We start from the raw sequence: 7462 nt of genomic DNA, 5'->3' as shown, positions 1-7462 counted from the left end.
AGCACATTATTTGAAATTATACTTCAGCTTTTCTTGGCACATTCTACTTTGTGCCTTTGTCTTCTTTGCACATTCCTTTTCAGTTCATAGTTGCTCTATTTCCATTTCATCTGTACAAATTGCTAAGAACATTGTTCAACTACCACTTCTTGTTTGTACACGCCCAGTCTATGAATGAAGGTACTTTGTCCATGTTAAGCAATAGGGTAATACTCACTCTCTGAGGAGAAAAGTTCCACAATATAACCCTATGCCCACATTAAAGGATATAGAATTTAAAGCATTTTGAGACAAACAGTGATATTAGAATTGAAAGGCTTCTTAGGGACATTTTCCTGGAGTTCATTAGTTTACCCAGGAGAAATATATATATCCACAAAATTTGGAGCTATTTAGTAAGTATCCGAATTAACATTAGATCCTAGATGTTGTGTTAATACAAGTCACGATTGTATTATTGTTAAATCAGAATCCTTCACTACTTGACAATGTGTATGAGAAAATGAAAGAAAGGCATTAAAATAAAATGTCTTATCTTTTTAGGAATTTAATCCTAGGAGTGAGAGTAATGTCTGAACTTTTCCATTCAATAAAAGCTTGAAGTTTATAAGAACATTATCCTACATATAAGAATTATTGTCAGGTTGGTTGACATGGTTATTTCAGCATGGAGATTTACCTAACAAGAATTAGATTTCAATAGTGTATATGGCAGTTATGATGTGTCAATGGCTATTGAGGCATTTTCTATTCTAAAGAGGAATAAATTCCTGGAGTCTTCCGTCACATCAGTAAAGCTGTATATTCAACCTAATAATTGGTGTTACTTGTCCTACATTTATAATGAGTAGGCTGATAAGATATCCAAATATATCTAAATATATTTCAATAAAATCCCACAGATATGGGTAGATGGGTCACTAATTGGTACTTTAGGACAAATTAGGCCTGTCTGTTCAAGCTAAAATCTCCTGGCTAAATAAAGTTTTCAAAAATACTCACACAATACCAATGAGTAAAGTTCATGACAGTTATATCTGTATAATATTTCTAAGGTCAGGATTAAAGCATTTATACCCAACATTTAGAATCAACATGATCTGTAGAATTAATGGATCCAGAATTTATGTCTTCACATTCATATCTCAACATTTTACCAATATGACTTTCACCAAAACACTATTCTTATTGAAGTTGTCTATGTCCTTTTACTTTCCAAATCCAAACAGTAGATTTCCTTCAATATCTTTCTGAAAATTATTTCCTTCCTTTTCTTCTGTAAATCTGTGTTTATTACTTTTTTGTTTCCTTATTTATCTATTGCCTCCATCTTCTCCACACTGCTACTCACATTGTTCACACTTTAGTCAGAACTTTCCTTTTATTCTTCCCTTTAATAATGTCCCTGATTTCATTATTATTTTTCCTATTTATATTCATGGATATTTTGATGATGTTCAAACAGACTTGCATCTGTTTAACATAAACCTTAGAACTAGCAGAGAGTTTCATCCTCTAAATCCATCTTTTCCACCTGTAGTCCTTATCACCAAGAATGTAACTAACACAGTTAGGAGACAGAGATGTGGAAACACTGTAGATTTCCTCTTACCCTACCTCCATCCATTAGATAAGATGAATGATCAAGATTTTCTCAGTTTCTGTCACTAATGTAATTTCTATGTACTCCTTTTTATGCCCCTGACACAAGCCTATTGCAAATACTCGTCACCAGTCACTCAGTCCTAAAACAACTGTTTACAAAGTATGCATTTCTCCCCATAGTCTTTTCATATTGGTCCTCTCCATCACTCAATGACTCTCCTTGTAAACACACAGAGTGAAGAACTCAGACAAAAATTCTAGTATCATTATTTACTCACAACATTGACTGGTGATCTTACATTTCTCATCTGGAAATGGATTTAATCTACCAGAAATATTGAAGAATATATTTGTTGAATTCTAGAGCAAGGAAAAAGAAAAGTGAAGAGTCCTTACATTTTCTACCTTAGCTTTCAAATAAGGAAAGAGTCAAATTCAGTTTGTTGGTATAAAGTCAGAAATAGTTTCATGCTGAAATAAAAATAAATTTTAAATCCTGGCTCTAGAGCCTGTATCCTTTTATGGTACCTGCAGATATATAAGTAGTATTATGTAAATTGTGTCATGTATTTACAGCTGTAATGAAGAACATACTCTTAATATATCATTGTAAAACATTGGTTATTGAATGGTATCCATATGAGAATGTTATTTGAACTAATCACACAAAGTTGGAACCTACATCTTAGTCCATCAAAATATGGAAATAAACGATTTTATTGATAAGAAAATAATACCACCAAGAAAGGTGAGTATACATTAGAAAGACTGCTGGAAAAACATTAGGGTTTTTACTGACTCTACCTGCTTATTTGATTGTATTTCCTGATATTCAAACTCTCCTCTTGTTATTCTGTTTTTGTTTTTTATTTTGGTTCGTCATGGGGCCTGAACTCTGGGCCTGGCACTGTTCCTCAGCTCTTCAGCTCAATGCACTCTACCCCTTGAGCCACAGTGCCACTTCTTTCTTTTTCTGCTTATGTGGTGGTGAGGAATCAAACCCAGAGCCTCATGTAGGCAAGGCCAGCACTCTGCCACTGAGCCAAATTCCCAGCCCTCCTCATTTTATTCTTATTGTATGTAGTCCAACACTGTTTATAACTATGCATTCAATGTGGGAAATCCAACTTCAAAGATGTCTAAGTTTTTTTTTTTCCTTTTCAATCACAACATCGTCATTATCAGGCTACACTCTGGTCATCATCCTCTCCATCAAAATTATTATTAGCATTATAAGTGTTAATTATTGAACGTCAGATATGTGTGTATTATTTTATTGTTATTTGTCTTTTGATTAATAATTTTAATGTTACCACTGTGCATGCGTCCATATTGAAATTTTGAACAAATAAACAAAAAACTAAACCATATCAGATAGCTTGACTACTTGCTTATAACAAATTATGGAATAGATTTTTTTGAAGCATTGCAAATTCCTAATCAGTATGAATTAACTTCCTCATCCCCTAACTACAATCAAATATTTAAGAATTTGGGCAGAACCTTTTCAAGTAATATACTGTAAATGTTACTAAAATATCATGTGTATATCAAAAATTCTCTTGAAAGTAATAAACTCTACTTTCTATTAAAATATTAGCTTTTTTATTGTAGGAAACTTTTAGAAAAAGAGACTGTATATCTTTCAAATGAAAAAGGTCAAAAATAGTAGCATAAATATTTTAGAGGGAGTCTGTCTTCTCTCTCTCGCCATCTCTCTCTGTATATATATATCTGTCTTCTATATATATGTGTTATGTATACAATAGTACATTTTTAGATATTATTTTTCCTCAGAAATATATACATATATAAAAATTTATGTGTAGAATGATATACATTATAGTGAAACAAGCAACTTAAAATATAATTAAAATTAAAAAAAAAAAAAAAACTTCATGAAACCAAGTGCCTGTAACTGACCCTTATAATAGGAGCTATTCAGGGTGCTGAGATCTTAGAACTGTTTTCTAAACTAGCCCAGACAGAAAAGTACTTGTTAGATTCTTATCTCCAATTAACCATTAAAAACAACACCCACAACAACAAAATTGATCACATTAATTTCACAAAGACCTCTTTTAACTGCTGTGAACATTTCTTAGAAACATGAATACATAGCCCTGGAAAATGTTAAGTAAAAAGTCCAGAATAATTACGTCTATGTTAAAGACATGACTATTTAGATTGTTTAAGATATTTAGGTAATGATTAGAAGTTAAGAATAATGATAGATAGGTAATATATTGGGACTGTTTTTTTCATTCTATTTTACAATAGCAATAAAATGATATTTATAATCATTATATAAAATTACTCTTGCTTGGTATTTGAATTATCATAAGTGATAAATATTTTTAAATGATTTCCAAAGCAAAGGAATATCAATTCTTTTGTAATTTCAAAAAGATTAAGAAAATGATTTCAAGGCTGGTTCACTCTAAGTCTATATTTGTTTTCTTGTTCTAGTTTTCATATGTTAGTAGAAATTAAATTTCCAAAAATTTAATGGATATTGGCATTCAGGAACATCTTCACATACACTAATATTGGAGTCCCTTAAGTTGAATTGTTTTATTTCATTTGTTGCTCACAAATAAATCAAGATTATTTTGTATTTTGTTCTTTTCACTGCTTTTGGCTCTTATCTTGAGAATATGTTTTTCCTAGCAAAGTAGAGATAAGCAATTGGATTAAGTAAGTAACATATGACTTTCATAAAATGCAGATGCATAGATTTGGGTCTTCTGTCATTTGCTAAAACTTCCTTCCAGAAACGTTTCTCAATTACTTAGAAGTTTTTCCCCTTCCCCTCCACAAATTATACTGACATCAAATACAGTGAAAGCAGGGGTTATACTGTGGAGGAGGGAGCAACAAAGAAATAATCTTATAAATGTGTTAGAAACAATCGCATGAGAGAAAAAATAACATTTGAATACATATTTTAGGGTTCATTTCCCTAACATCACCTTATCTGACCTTTTCTGCTTGACTCAGACATATACTAGATATTGCAAATAAGGGGAAGCATCGGGGAAAAAATAGGGCTACAAGTGGACCCATTGCAACAATGAGATGTACAAGTCATTATGTCAAAAAGGAATTTACAACTTTGGTGGAGGGGTAGCGGGGAGGATTGTGTGGGGAGGGGGGGAGGGAGGGAAGGGATGGGAAGGGGACACAAAGGAGGAGGCTACAATGCTTGATAAGAAATGTACTCATTATCTTGTCCATGTAATTGTAACCCCTCTGTACATTATTTTCACAATAAAAAAATAAAAATAATAAAAATATTACTTAGAAGTGATGCATAATTCCTAGGTAGTCCAGTTATCACATATACTTTTGGATTGAGTTATCTCTGTATAAACTCAAACGGACAAAATACCCTCAAAATAAACAGAAATCACATCTTTGTTTTAAATGCAGTAGTTTACAAAGAGTTTTTCGCCAACACCAAAAACATCTTTTTAGCTATTCTGCATTTTGTGTGAAGAAGTATTAACAATAGTTTTTTTTCCTGACATGCAATTCACTTACAATATATTATCTCTTTTTATTATATACATTTTAGTGCTTTGGAAGTAAATTGTACCTTCATAGGTTTTCAAAGCCTAATTTTCACAAACTTGCATCTTCAAATAGAAATGCTATAAATTTTAGAACAGTCATTAAAATAGATGTAAAATTCAGTTACAGGAATTTGTTCAGCATACATCCTCTATAGTGTGTCTTTTCAAAATTTGTTTTTGGGGATTATTTCCGGGGTCTCAAGCATACTATTGAATTTCACTGTCAATAAACTACATTCTCTGTCCAAAAAAGTTTTTTACTTCTGTTTAATACATTCATAGAATTGTAATGCCTGGATCCTATACAATTCTGTTTCACCTTTTGAAGACTTCAAAACTTGTTTGCTAAAATGATTGCAGTATTATACAAATCGATCACTATGAGAAATATATCAATTTCTTCACAAATGCATTACTATATTTTGCGTCCTCTTTTTATATTATGGTCATACTAGTGAGTTTTCATTTTATTATTTCTTACACACCAAAGAGTAGCTTATTTCATATGCTCCTCCTACTGACTATTAATTTACATATGTTATTTAAAGAAATATCCTATTCAGGAAAAAATTTATATAGAATTAGAAGATATAAAAATACTTAAGTTTCAGAATCATTGTAGCACTAACAAATATGTGCCCTCTATCTGTTGGATATGGTTTCATTTCTGTTTTAATGACCTTTGAATTATGAAAGGTTATCACTTGATATAATCAAGTTCTTGCTTTTCTTTAGCAACTAATGTTTTCCATGTCAAATTTTTAGAAACCTTACTGATCCAATGTCATGAATTTTTACATTTATGTTTTATAGGTTTTTACATCTTACATTTAGTTTGATAATCATTCTTTATAAGGATTGAGGTAGGCCAAGTGCCGGTGGCTCACGCCTGTAATCCTAGCTACTCAGGAGGCTGAGATCTGAGGATCGTGGTTTAAAGCCAGCCCTGGCAGGAAAGTCCATGAGATTCTTATCTCCAATAAACCACTAGAAAACCGGAAGTTTTGCTGTTGCTCAAAGCGGTAGAGTGCTCACCTTGAGCTGAAGAGCACACGGACAGCGCCCATGCCCAGAGTTCAAACCCCATGACCGGGATACCAACAAACAAACAAAGGATTGAGGTAGTAGTCTAAGATCATTCTTTAAATCTAGAGAGGCAATAGTGCCAATACAACCATTTAAGATTCTGTTTTTATTTCATAAAGTCATAGCATCCTTTTCAAAATCTGTGGACCATAAAACTAAGAATTTATTTTTGACAAATCTGTTACCTTCTTCTATGTGTCTGTTCTTATAGTAGAACTATGTTATCTTCACTAAATATGGTAATATGATTCAAAGCTAGTATGAAGGCTCAAGCTACACCATTTTACAAGATTTCTCTGACTGACTTGTATTCCTTGAATTTACATACGAGATTATTGAGCTGGTGAACCAATATTCTACAGAGATATCTAGATGTTTGATAGTCACTCATATTTCCCAACTTGTGAAAACACAAACCCCTGATATTATGTATAGAAAAATGTCTTTAGAGATTGCTCAAAGCAACTAAAATTAATTTAGGAATGAGTTAAGATTTAGATAACATTATAGCATAATAAAGTTGAATGATAACTACTTGAGCTGTACTGTAGAAGAGAGGGGGGGGAAGAATGGTGGACCACATAGGAGCTGTATGTCATTGGTATTGTTTCAAAAAACAGAAAGAATTCAGAGAAGAGAAGGAGAAAAATAAACTGTCCTGAATCTAGTTTGTTTTTTATCCACCTGATAGTTTGGACTGAAAGTCCGATAACATGGGAAAAATAAAATAGAAAATAAAGCATTGTATATAGCTGTTACAATGTAAAAAATTTGCAATAGGAATATAATTAATTTTAAAAGAAATAAGAGAAAGAATATCAATAACAATTGCTAAAGTGGATAGAAGATGGATCACATTTTATCATATATAATTTTGAAAAAGCATACTAGCAATGAAAATTTAAAAGTCATAACTTAAATACAATTTGTATTACAACTAGACAGTATAGTTCAGTGGTAAAACATTGGCCTAACATATGTGAAGCAATTGTGTGATCTCCCAAGCATTACAAAGTACACACAGAAAAAACCCACATAAACACACACACACACACACGCCACATACACATATTTGGAATACTGTTATTATCATATTAAACAGAGGAAATTATCACAAACAATAAAAGTACTTTAATATATAAAATCATAATATTGCTCATACTATTTAAAAGTTTAGTAGAAATAAAATACTCATA

The sequence above is a fragment of the Dipodomys spectabilis genome, unplaced genomic scaffold (assembly GCF_019054845.1).
Source record: "Dipodomys spectabilis isolate Male_0828 unplaced genomic scaffold, ASM1905484v1 ptg000961l, whole genome shotgun sequence".
Taxonomy (NCBI): Eukaryota; Metazoa; Chordata; class Mammalia; order Rodentia; family Heteromyidae; genus Dipodomys; species Dipodomys spectabilis.
This window is presented reverse-complemented; position numbering follows the sequence as displayed.